The 13,470-nt window shown below is 40.9% G+C and overlaps 1 protein-coding gene across 5 annotated transcripts in view; it reads left to right on the top strand.

The window, feature by feature from the left end:
- The window catches only part of CALD1 (caldesmon 1), a 198,219-nt gene that overhangs the window by 16,141 nt on the left and 168,608 nt on the right, over positions 1 to 13,470 (top strand). For 2 of the 5 annotated variants that reach the window (XM_033098738.1, XM_033098736.1), the window contains exon 1: positions 6,822 to 7,126. The exons of 1 other annotated variant lie outside the window; for it this stretch is intronic. The gene's annotated coding sequence lies outside the window, so the exon portion shown is untranslated. Of the gene's footprint in view, positions 1 to 6,820; positions 7,127 to 13,470 lie in introns of those variants that run through there. 2 more of the 5 variants (XM_033098733.1, XM_033098739.1) reach the window with 2 other exon arrangements.

Raw genomic sequence — 13,470 nt, 5'->3', positions numbered from 1 at the left:
ATCCAAAAGTCAATTCTTTCTCAGTCCCCTGACTGTAGCTGCTCTGTAGCTGCTCTAGTCCACGCCAGCACCTCTTGCCTATGAAGAGGCATTATCTTGCCCCTGCTTCTACGCTTGCAGTCTCGCCTGTTCTATACAGGGCAGCCGGTGTTCCGCTCACCTACCAATGACTTTCCATCTTCCTTTGAACAAAACCCAAAGTCCTTTGGTGGCCCTAAGGCTCTGGATGACCCGATCTGGCCATGGGCGATCACTCCTCCCGTTACTCTGGACTTGGTTATTCCTTTAATAGGCACTGCACTTTTTGCCGTGGGGAATGTCTTCCTATATTGTTGCGGCTTGCTTCTTCACTTTATTCATCTCTCTATTGAAAAACTTCTGCAGAAAGGGCTTCTCTGACTGTCTCTATCCCTTTAGTCTCTCTTGTCTTTTTCTTTGTAGCACTTCCCGATGCCTGGAATTGTATATTTATGTGTTAGTGAATGTATTCATCTGTCTCCATCAAAATGTATTTGTTCACAACACCTAGAACAGACCCTGGCAGGTGGTAGACAATAAATATCTGTTCTGTGAATGAATGAACTAATTGGGGAGGGGTGTGGTATTTATTTTCATGGTCCTAAATGATATGCTAATTCTTCTATTTATTAACGTTTCAATAGTAAACATGAACTATTGATGTCCTGCTAAACAAAGTGAGGGTTTAGCCCTCTCAGCCACCATCATCCTGCTAACGCGTTCCTTATCCTCTAAATCTAATTACATCACCCTTGTTTTGGTGAAATCAATATACAGTGTTTCCATTATTATGACAGTGTAAATTTTTCTCACAGTTGAACTATAGAGTATACAATGATCACTTTCCCTTTCTCATACAAATATTTTGGTTTTTCTGAAATTATAATGACCTCAGTGTTACATTTACTAATTTCCTGTGCACCTATCACAAATGCTTTCCCCAAGGACATACCAGGTAATTTCTCTATTTGACTTTTCCTTAAAACAGGAAAAGTTTCCTGGGGTCCTTTCCTCTATTGGTTTTGACCAAGTATTATTCTGGAATTTTCTTTCACCATCGTCATGGGACCACCCTTCACATCTCTCATGGGTTTGCCTCCTCTGTTTTTGGATCCTTATCTTCTTTCTTGGTTTCTAGTTTCAACACCAACTTTCTTTTCCTTTGCATAGAGCAATAACTTGATCATTTCAAAATTAAAAATTATGTTTTCATTTATTATACTGGATGCAGTGGGCCCTTTGAATCTGGAAATTTGCGTGCTTCGATTTGGAGAATTTTAATGTATTATTTCTTTGATAATTTCCTTCCCACAATTTTCTCTGTCTTCTTTTTCTAGAACATTCAGATGTTGGATTTTTTATTGCTTCCCTAGTATTCTTATCCTTTTTCTCCTTTTTTTTCATCTTGTCTTTTTCTCCTACTTCTTGAGAAGTTTTTTTCTAAACTTTATCTTCCGTTTCTTGAATTGAATTTTTATAAATTTCTGTCATAATATTTTTCATTTAAAAGAGTTCTCACCCGTCTTCTGAAACTGCCTTTTTAAAGCATCTTTCTTTTGTCTTGTGGCTACAAAATCTTCTCTTATCTCTCTGAGATTAGTAATTATAGTTTTCTTGAAGTTATATGGTAGGTAATTATAGTTTTCTTGAAGTGTTCTGTTTCTCAACCTGCCTCTCTTTCCTCTGAGTTTTTTTTTTTTTTCCTACATAGTTCTGATCTCTCTTTCAGAGTCTTTCCTTAACTTGATGTTCATATTTAAGAGTGGCGTGCTAGACAGCTGATTGGGAAATTCCTGTGCATGAATTCACTAAAGGGGCTTGGGCAATAAGCCAGACATTTTGGGGGTCCCGCAAATGTGCCTTTAGATCTTTTTTCCATGGGCATGCCAGTTTCCCTGGAGTGGAATCTTCCAATTTCTTTCTGGAGAGTACAAACCTGTTGGTGTTCTAGCCCCACAGAGTGAGGAGACTGGGAGTTTTCAGTGTTCATTGAATACACTTTCATTTAAAAGATTGTTTTCAGTACACAGTCTCTTCTTACCTGACCACTGATTTGCCTGACATTTTGAGGCCAGCTCTTCTCTTCAGAAAATATGCTTGTAGTTTCTGTCTGTTCCATCTGGTTGGGAGAGGGAAGTTCACCTGGTTGTGTGTGTATAGGTTTTGTTTGTTTTTGTTTTTGCAGGGCAATGGGAACAATATATATCTGGGCTTTTAACTGTTTCTTACTGAGATTTTCAACCAAACTTGTCTTCTGTTCCATCCCTCACCTTGAGGTTCTCCGGCCTTCCAAATCCAGAGTTTTTCCTAGTTCTGAGGCTTGATTCAGCTTCTTTCTTGTCCCCAGCCTTTCATGCCACAGGGCCAAAGTTCAGTTTCTCGTCTCTGTTAGGTCCATTGCCAACCATCCGTCCCTTTTCCATATTCCAAAATTTGGCTGACATCCGCACCCTGTATTGATTCCTTTCCAGCACTCTTTGCCTTGTAGAATTTATTTATGATTTCTTATTTCTTTACTATCATTTCTGTGAGGTTTGGGCAAGGAGCAGGAATAAAGCAACATCGTGCATTTGATCTGCCGAGTTTAGCCATATTCTGAAAATTTTCAGCCTTTTCATTATAAGTTCTGTTTTTCTATGATTTAAGAATCCTTCTATATCCTGTCATAAAAATATTCCCTTTCAACTTTTCCTAATCGTTTTCAAGTTTTGTTTTTTACGTCACCTATTTCTTTTAGTGTGGGATGGCAATTTTCAGTCTAATTTTATTGTTTCCGCATAATCAATTATAACGCCCTGATCTGTAATGCCTCTGCTATTATTGTAGAAGTTTCCACATATGTGTGGGAATGTTTCTAGGCTTTCTACTTTATTGTATAGATCTATTTGTCTAGGCCTGGGCCAATAATACTTATCGTAATTAGAATTGCTCTATAAAAATCTCAGTATTTATTTTTAGATCTCTATTTTTCCATATGAATTTTGAGATTGTTTTGTCAAGTTCTACAAAATATATCATTTAGGGATTTTAATTGGAATAATAAATGCATAAGTAATTTGAGGAGAATTTACATCTTTATAATTTTGAGGTTTGCCATTCAGAAAAGCGATATTTTTACCATTTATGCAGGCCTTCTATGTCCTTATATCCAGTTTTATAATTTTCTTGCACATATTTCATTACATTTATTCTCAGGTTATACAGACCTTTGTTATTAATATGAATAGTGTATTTTTCCATTATATTTTATAATTAGAGGTGGCTGGTTATATGAACTTTGGATTTTTGCATCCTGAACTTGATTCCAGTAATCTTGCTGAACTCTGTCAGTTCTCATATATTTGTTCTTCTCTTGTATTTTCTACACACATAATCACATCATAGCAAATATAGACATTTGGTTTTCTACCTAGTTCCAGTCGCTCTTATTTCTGTTTTTCTTTTTCTCTGTCTTGGCAAGAAGCTCCATCCCATTTTTATAATTGTAGAAGAGATAGGTGTCTTTTCATTGATTATAATGGCAGTACTTTTAGCATTTCATCATTAAGCATGATTTTTGCTGTCGATTTCTGTTAAATGTCTCTCATTATGTTTACAAAGATTTTGTCGCTAGGAATTTTTTTTTTTAATTACGGTTGACATACAATATTATTTTACAGTGCTAGCTTTTAAGAGCTATTTTTTTCTATAAGTGATTACTAATTTTACCAGGTATTATTCTTTATCTATCAAGGTGATCTTTGTCTTTTCTTTTTTCTACTTATTTTTTTTACTTTTAAATATTAATATCATATAATATATCAATAGATTTCCAGATTTTGACCTTCTCTGCACTGGCCTTATCTCTTTTTTTTTCCCCACACTGTTGGATTCAATATGCTAATTTTTCATCTAAGTTCTTGAGTACACTTAGTCTAATTCTCTTTTATGTATTTATTCATTTTATTTTTTTGTACTATTTTTATTGTCCCATTTTGGTATCAACATTCTCCCAGATTGACTTTGTTATTTCAGAAACTCAAATTTCTGGAAATACTTCTTTTGAGTAAAAGAAGCTGTGTGTAGGGGGATATGGGGATGTTGTACTACCTTTTAAAATGTTCAAAATACCTGGTCTATTAAACAAAGTATTTTAAGCTGGAAGAATGTATACTTTTCATGGAACTAAATGAAGTGATTTTAATTTTGAATGAAAAAATATGGCCTGCCTTTACTCTTCCCAAATTATCACACAAGCAAAATACAATTGCTCACTACTGATCTACATGACTACAAATACTCAGTTGGAATGGAAAAAATACAACGAGCCATCCAGATGTTTCCAAATGTCTCTTTAGATTTGTTATGGTTGATCAGGTAGATATAGCCTGTGCCAGACAAGTGGTTCTTTATCAGGGATGATACAAGTGGGAAATATTTTCAACAGAAACTTCCTATATAAATCCTATGTATTTTTAGTGTTGTTTACAAATGACTTCTGGAAAAAGTAAGTACTATGAAAGTATAGTTTCCCATGGCCGAAACTGGCAACATTTATCTTTTTTCTTTTTAATCTCTTTCCTTTCTTTTTTTATTTCTGCTTAACTAAGAAACCTAGAAACACAATTTAAAAAAATGATGTTTTTATATTATGGTGTGTATTACATGAAATTTGCTGTATTTTTCTTCCATCTATATAGTTGCTCCACAATAAGTCTATTTTCAAATACACAAAATAGGCTGAATTTTTGCTCATCCCCTGTAGCCTGTACATGAAGTATTTAGAATTTATCTAGGGAAACATACTTCTCATTTCTAAAGACATAACCCCCAAATATTTAGCCATTTATCTTCTAAAAACCATATAAAATGCATGTCCTTTCCATGTTTCCTGCTGATAATATTTTCCCCATTTGTAGCACAACTTTTCTTTCCTCTGGGAAGCTGGTGTTCATTTTAAACATAGATTGCAAATTACACCCTGACGCTATTCAACCAAAGGGCATTATTCATACAAGTGGGGAGAACGCTGTTTAGGATGTAAGCAGCAGTGGCCATGGAAAACAGCACATTAAAACAGGCCTCACTGAGTTACGGACACGGGTCCCAAACATCTCTGGACACAGGTTGTATCTTCACCCAGGTGTCACTAACCGAGTTGTTTTCAGAGCTCACTGATGTCTGCCCGACTATGTCTTCAAGCTCTGCAGTTTACCAGACTACGAAGTATATATTCTATCTTTCCTATCTGTCCAGTTATGGGAGCTCCCCAGCAGCAAACCTGTGTTCTCAAAGTTCATTTCCAAATCATTTATTTGGGATTGGAAGACATTTTCCCATAGGAACAAGTTGCTAGAGGGTGGTACTCCACAAAAGCCTGGTTGAGCCACAGTGTACTTGAAATGTGGCATTGACTGTACTAGTCCCACCAGCCATTATTTATCCTGTTTCTCTGGGAAAGTTCTAACTTGGGATGCCTGCAGCTCACCTCTCCCTCTGCCTGGCAGCCTTCGCTGTAGCTTTTTTAGGCTGTGCTGCAGTAGCAGCTGGAGAGAGGGGACAGGGTAGCCTTCCCAAGAGAAAGATGAGTGTAGAGTTGACACAGCTGTCTCTGGGGAATGTGTTCATGCTGGAGGACTGAAGAAGAACACCTCTCATGTGGACCAATCACTTCTCCTTCTTCTGAATGAGGCACAGAGGGCAGGGACTTTCCTAAGTACATCTCATTTCTACGTCAGCTCTTCCTAAATAGGGAAAGGCTGATACAGTAAAACCTCAGATTTTTGAAGACCAAGCTTCTGGACTTGTCATTAGCCAAGTAAAAAATTTGACTCTTCTTGGTCAGTGATGAAATAGTCTCCAAACACATAGCAATAATGAGGCATAAATCAAGCACCTAGCTCCAGGCCTGCCAAATAAGTGCTCACAGTTTTTGTTGCTGTTGAATTGAGTAGTGATCGAGTAAATTGTATATTGAAAAGTACCAGACCACAGATTGTATGCACACGTGAGCCAGTTGACTTCATTCTAATTCAGATCTCCTGACTCTGAGTCTCATAACACGCATCCTGCCAATGAAGAGTTGGTCAGAGTACTTTCAAGAAGTCACTAGAATATCTCTGTGGGCATATGCATTTGTCTACAGCAGCCCCAAAGCAGGTGCTGGTCTCTTCATGTCCGCTCTGTGTACATTTTCTATCAATACCTCATCATTGCCAAATCTGAGGAAATAAAGGGGAAGCGGAGAGGGAGGTGATGTGAAAAACCAGTAAGGACAGCCAAGCCCGCTGGACCCTACCTAGCCAAGTTTCTGGTGCTACACTTATTCTGGTAAAAAAGACCTAAGATTTTTTTGGTCTGTTGTTTTTATAACATGTGTCGACATATTTGGGAGGCTGTGCCTCTTTCAGGTTAGAAATTAGTCTGTACACCAGTCCTGGGTCCTGGCCATTTCAGGCTTTAAAATTACATAACAATTTCATTTCGTTTTGTATTTACAACCACTTTGAAAAGAAATCCGCTCTTAAGGTTCTCCCAATTAAAAAGCCTTCCCCACCCACCCCCACCCAATAAACTATGGACTGTTAACTTTTAGTTTCCTAGACTGTGCTTTCTTTTTCAAGTTCCCTTTGCGTTCTACAAGACAGCCTCTTTCTCCAAGATTAACATTTCTTATGATTGTTCCTGACAATGGATTCACTTCCAGAGGCCCTGCTCAGGATAACCAAAAAAGGGCATGGAGCAGGCTGGTTTTGGCAGCCTGCGCGCAGTTTCAGAGCTTTTTAGGTCTTGGTTTTTCTGATGAGTGATTTCCTGAGCATGCCTGGGGAATGACAGGCATCTCCACAGGGAGGCTGCATCCACCTCGGCTGAGGTGTCGTCATCGGCTGCCTATTAAAAAAACCTACAGGACAATGCATACCACCAACGGCTGACTGTAAACACAGGGGATATGTGTTCACTTAGCACGGACTTCTGGGAGGGGCTAAGGAAGGGCGGTCTGGAGTTTTATTGAATAGAGCAGTGTGTATTAGGCTGCCTGCCTGCCTGCCCTCTTGCTGTGCTCCTGCTTAAAGAAATCGGTCCTTCCTTTCCGACTTAGTCCCAGGAAGAAGTTTCAGCCTACGAGGTAAGGCACAGAGGGCTTTCTTTTCATCTCTTTCAGAGAGGCTGGGGACTTTCTCTGGGTTTCCGTCAACATTCCTGGCCAAGGTTGCTAGAGATGTAAGACGGTAAAAGCCAATAAACCATGCAAATTGTCAGGGCCAGACTGGGCTTCCTTGCCCTGCAGATGTTCCCGGAAGACAAACAGGATGAGATTTCAAGTTTTGTTTGTAGACTTGGGACCAGAGGAGGCATCATATAGAGACGTATACTCCGGGACCACGGCGACTGTGATGAGAAGAGCCTTTTGTTTAAGAGTGCGAAGGGGGTTATACCTGATCACGATAGGCCAGTGTCAGCAGGGGTGTTGTATCAGTCTGCTCACAGCAGCAGTCTCTCCTGCATCTCTCTCTCTTTTTTTTTTTTATCAGGGATTTAAAGAGGTTTTGCTTCTAACAGCAACAACTTTTTAGGTTGATAAGAAGCCAAAAAGTGATGATTTTTACCCAAGGCATTTACATTTCACTCTGCTACCAGTATTTCAGACCGGACTTTTAGAGTTGCGGGGGGCGGGGGGGGGGGAAGGTCGGAGGTGAAAAGAGTGCTGGCATTGCGCAGCGGTTGGGTTAATGTAACAGATCTGATATTTGCTAAGACAGAAGACACCTACCACGATCTGTGTCCTATAAAACCAAATAATGAGAGAAGGCATGAACTGGTGGGTGTGTTTTTAGAAATCACTTTCAACATCCCACCAAACGATTCTGGAGAAAATGTTGTTTTCAGTTTGAAAGTGTGCCTGTGTGTGACTAGATTATTTGCAACGTTGTGGGGTGCAAGTGTGTTCCAGAAATGGGGAAACAGGCTTTTATTTGAAGATAGTCAGACATATTTGGGCATCTTCAACAGTACTACAAGGCGGCTAGTGGGCAGTAGCCTGGGATTCCTTTTCGAAAGAGCTGATTGTAAAGGGTGGGGGAACTTGAGTGCTGTGGCAATACATGGTCAAAAAAAGTAGATGAGAACAAAGTACGAGGTGTTCTTAGATCCCTTCTGTTAACAGGGCTATGCAGATGGACTTGTAAACTGAAATAGTAAAATCTCTCTACTGTGTTTGGCAAAACCAGACATATAGGACTAGAACGTAAGTGGAAACGAGGTGGTATGTGGTAAGAAGGGCAAAGCTGAGAATTTTTCAAATAAATCTGGATATTCAGGGTTTCCAACTCCAAATGACTGGCTCAGTTTGATTTTATGAAGTGTGGTGGTTTTGTGTTGAAATTCATTAAGTCATCTTTTCTCTTTGTATTTAGAAGTTTGGGGGGTAATTTTCTTGAGAATGCCGCTCTCTCCTTCTAGAAGTGATATATGATAACAGAATTCCCTGTGAATTTCTTTTCCTGGAACAGTTCTGAGTAAGTGTGAGAGAAATGCTGCAGGCGAGAGCTATAGTTTGATTATTGTCCTTCCCTTGAAGAGATCAAGTTCCACACTATTTTCACAGGGTTTTTCATGTCAATCAAAATATGGAGAGCAAATTCTTTTTCAACTGTTCTCTAAACCATGTAGGGAATGCAGTTTGGAAGGAAATCTATAATCTTGGGATTTGAGGACAAATTCTACTTTGAAAGCAACATTTCCAAATCCCTGAAAGTTCCCACTTTGTTCCCACCAGTGTCTCCTCTCCTCATGTGCTCCCCACCCCTCAACAACCAGAAAGACACATTTTTCGAAATAATGCTTTAAGTATTCTGCTCCATGTAGTAATGGAGTGAGGGGATTTGATATTTTACTTTTTGTTGAACTTTAGGCAGCTCTTTGTCACTTTCCTCCTGTTGAGTATTAGCTAGAAGACATCTCCCCAAATAGGGAGGTAAATGGAGCACAATGACACCACAGCCCAAGAACGTTTGTATTATTAAATCCATTCAATAAAGAGAAATACAGTGGTGAACACACCAGGAATGTATAATGAATTGATCCATAGGTAACATGCCAGGTTGTTCCCATTGTTCAAAGCCAATAGAATGTGCTAGTTAAATAATTCAGATCAAAACATTGCTTTAAATAAATATGCAATTCTTGCATTAAAGAGAAGGAGAACCAGGTTCAAATGGCAGCTTAAAGGATTTAAATGAGATACATATAAGCTATCCCTGACAGTGAAGAACAATTCTAATTGACTCCTATGACTGGCCTGAGGATCTCTTGCTCTGGGGCAGGTGGAATAGGTTGGTCTGTGTCCAGCCATGGAAAGTTCCAGAATCCAGCCTAGGTATGCTGTATTCTGTTAAGTAAAAGGCACCACAGTAGGCCTTTCCTTAAAAACACTTGTGCTGTCTCCATTTGTCATTTTCACGGTAGCGTGTTTACTAGTCATTCCTCAGCAAGACAAAAAAGGGACTGAGAGATGGACATGAAAAGGAATTAGCTTGGTCCCCATCTGCCTGCAATCTATCACATGTCTGAGAAATGTGGTGGGGTGAAGCCGTGGTGGGGGGGACAGGGGAAAATGCTGACAAAGTGGTATGCAAATAGCACTTAAGGAGGAGGTTAGGAAGATACTGCCAAAGAATTTTCAGACTTTAAAAAAGAGTTTTTTGGGTAAATTCTCGCAGAGCCTGAAAATAGAACCAGTAGCTCCTTAGTGGAAGTCCTTTATCTGTCAGGCCAATCTGAGTTTGTTACTGGAGAGACGCCCACAGGTTCTGAGTAGCTGGGTAATTGAAAGGGATCCTTGGAGCTCAGGCTTACCTCATGAGCAGCGCTGTGAGAGCCTAGTCTCAGTCCTGGTTCCCTATTTAAATAGCCCAGACCTTTGAGGAACCCATTGCCTCTCTGACCTCCTCGGTAGAATGGACATTCTTATGCTTCTCCTTCCCAGAGTGGTTAAGCTGCCCAGACGAAATGAGGCCCCCTCTTCTCTGTAGGCTATCCACTCCACATTGTGTGCAATTTGAGTCCCCTGGATGTTATGCTCAGCATGGCTGGTCTCATCTCCACTTCTTACCTCGTGTTCCTAATTATCTGCTCCTTCCTCGTATTTAAGAACCCTTGAGTGGTACCTTCTGGATCCTCGTTCTTTCTAGAACCCAGAGCCCAGAGTCCAGGGAATACAGGTCCACCCCAATGTTGTATACATTTTGGCTTTGATGATCAGAGACAAAAAGACACAGGAGTCAGGGGGCAGAATAGGGTGGGTTGTCAGTGGTGTAAGGCCATATCCAGGAACCAGGAAATCGGAAGATCCAGTTGAGTAGAAGTCTGATGACAAGCTGCTGACAACAGAAAGGCCTTAGCAAATGAGGCAGCTTCTCTGCCTCCAGCCAAAAGCATGGAACTAATCCCAGCATGTCAAGGCCGGGCCTTGGTGGGAGGGTGAGGTAATCAGGAGCACCTGGCGGTGGTTCCTGTTGGTATTGAGAGCAGACCGCGCCGTGGCTCTGGCCTCTCACCTCTGTTTGCTTCCGTCTTTAATATCCCCAGCTGGCTCTCCTGACTACTGGTGGCATCCTTAACTCCCCGACCTCCGTTTCTCCACCTCTACTGACTCTCCTAGCTCCTCCATCCCCAGGCCAAACATGAGGCTTTCCTGATCCTGTGTGGACCGTTTGCAATGGTCCAGCTCTGGGATGAGTCCCAGAGAACAGTGGAAGGGTCAAGCCCACATGTATTCAAGATAGGGGACCGCCTCTTCACCTTTTTTAGGCAGAGGGAGACAAGTTAGACTAGACAGAGTAGATGTTAGAGCAATTTTTGTGGTCGAGAGCCCTTCTACTTGTCACCCCCAAACTCACAATTGGCTGGTGGTGAGTGAGCATTGTGAGAAGGTGGCAGTACGGAAAGGGTGACCAAGGGCTGTGAGGAAGAGGTGATGGCGTTGGCCCTGTCAGTTGTTCTTTTCTGTGTTGTTGTTAGGGATACCTTTGAGAATCTGTAAAAACTCTAAATCTGAAAGGTCCTTTGTGAGCCAACTCTTTGTGATTGACCAGTGAGAAACCCTGGAGCTGGGGAAGGTTGGGATGGGAGTGAGGTCAAGTCTTTATTCCCACTGGAGACAAGGGTGGACGGATTAGAACATGAGTGGGGTGTTCTTTCTTGTTTCCCTGAGTCTTTGGAAGGAAGAAAGGGTAGTGTAAATACACAGATATATAAACGGAAATGACCTCAAATGGCCTCCATGTCAAAAAAAAGGAGATCATCTCTAGAGAAACAATTCTCTGGGGAGCTTGTGGGGTCTGGAGAAGTCAGGAATGGCTACTGTTCCGTGTATGCTAAGAGAGCACCAAGAGCTTCATCAAAGGATTGCTAAGCAGCAGGGCGGGAACAGTTGAAGGAAAATAATTTGCTTTTGGATATTTTAAGTGAATTGGGTGTTCCTAGTAAATACTTATTTTAGTACATGGCTTTTCTTTAAAAAAATATATATATACATACATATATATATATATATATATATATATATATATATATATATATCAATGATGGATAACTTGAAGATACATTGCTTTTTAATCATTTCCTGAGGCTTTTGGCGTTGTTCTGTGAATATGCGGATGAAAGCACTCGACTTTCAGGAAATCAGCTCACTTGGAGAGGGACGTATTAAATAGGAATATATAATTAGTTCCTTTTACACCCACATGTAACATTCCCCTTTCGCTTGTCTCAAAGCTGGAAACAGGCAGATTTCACCTCTGTGCAAAAGAAGGGCAGGACCGGGGCCAAGTGCCCATAGGGTCCAAAGGCCAGAAGCTTTAAGGACATTAGCTTCACTGGCATCTGGAGGGTCCAAGCCAGATGGATATAAAATACAACAACGGGCTAATGCTGGAGTAAAAGAAACAGCAAAAAGCGGAAGTCAGGCAAAGGGGTAGAAACCAAGAATTTGCGTAGCAAGGCAGGGTATGGACAGGTACAGTGACGCAAGTGAGAGCACTTGGCACTGTGCTTGGAATAAAGAGACCTCTATGGTAATAAGCTTCAGTAGCTTGAGTAAAGGGACAGAGTTACAAGATGCTTGTGGAATAATAAAGGGATGGACTCCCAGGGCAATGCAAGAACAGAAGCCAAGCTAGAAGCAGGGTCCAAAGAGAATGGGGTTGGATTTGAGGTGGGTCAAAGGTTCTCAGCAGATGTCTACGTGCTTCCATTAAAGTAACTCAGCTGTAGCACATGTGGCTGCTTCTTTCTGTTGTTCTATGGACGGGAAAATTCCTTCTGTGCTTCTTAGTCGGATTCTGAAAGAAGAGAGCTTATTGGTTCAGCTAATAACGATTGTCTTTGGCAAATTTCTTAGCAGGAGGGGACATCAAAGTTTATTGGCATGCCTGTGGATGAATTTCCAGTGGGTCTGGCAGCAGTAGTCACCCCTGGTGGGGTGGGGGTCGGGGGGCAGCCTGGTGGGCAATTTTAGTTAGAAGAGAGTTAGGCTTGGAAGGCGAATGAGGTAAGATGTCCAACAGCTGTCAACGAGTATCATTTGAATTTTTGTGTGACCGAATTCCTAGAGAGGTAAACATTCAATGTCAGGGTCATATCGTACTTGATGATCACTTTGGCATGGCCCGATGAACGAATCTTGAGGGAAGTTAGCCGGGACGCTTGCACCACTGATAATGGAAAAGATAAGAATTATCCATTTTAAAAAGATTCTAAAGAAAAACACTTGCGTGTTTTTGTTGGCAAGAAGCTTTGTATGAGTCATAGGTGTGATACGTCCCCTCCCTCCAAACTAAGGCAATCTTTAAAATTCAATAAATAATGATTTAATAATTTTAATACATAAAAATGACTGCATCTCAGCATAAATCACAGCACTTCATGCGCTTACTGCCTCAAAGCTGGTGTACTCTTAATCAGCGGAAGTTTCGTTTCTCCTCCTTGTTCGCGGTGGAATCTTTCATTCACTAAACACCTGTCTCGTTGTCTGTGAAGGGGAGTGCAAAGAGAACATGGCCTGTTCTGGGCTCAATCTTCAGAGAAGCCTTGACAAATGTGTACCCAGGGCTGAGGGTCAAAGGCCAGAGGGGGCCAGGAGAACAGAATATGAGGAACAGATACGGGATCTGGAACTGTTTATCCCAAAGGAAAGAAAATGTAGGGGCCACATGGATGTCATCAGATATTCAGAGTACTGTTATGTGGAGTGGGAAGGAGGCGTTTGTGTTTCTCAAGACAGCAGAACTGAATACACATAGGTTCATAGTGTGTGTGTGTGTGTGTGTGTGTGTGTGTGTGTGTGTGTGTTTAAAGATGGCCAAGGCTGTAGGAATCATTTAGCCCAGAAAGTGCAAATAATGTTTCATTTGTTTCCCGGCTCCAAACAATTGGTAGTGACCATCTGGAGCACTGTGTTGAGAAGGATTC

Source organism: Rhinolophus ferrumequinum, chromosome 26 (genome assembly GCF_004115265.2).
Source record: "Rhinolophus ferrumequinum isolate MPI-CBG mRhiFer1 chromosome 26, mRhiFer1_v1.p, whole genome shotgun sequence".
Taxonomy (NCBI): Eukaryota; Metazoa; Chordata; class Mammalia; order Chiroptera; family Rhinolophidae; genus Rhinolophus; species Rhinolophus ferrumequinum.
Note: the sequence above shows the minus strand (reverse complement) of the source record. Positions and strands in the feature narration are given on the sequence as shown.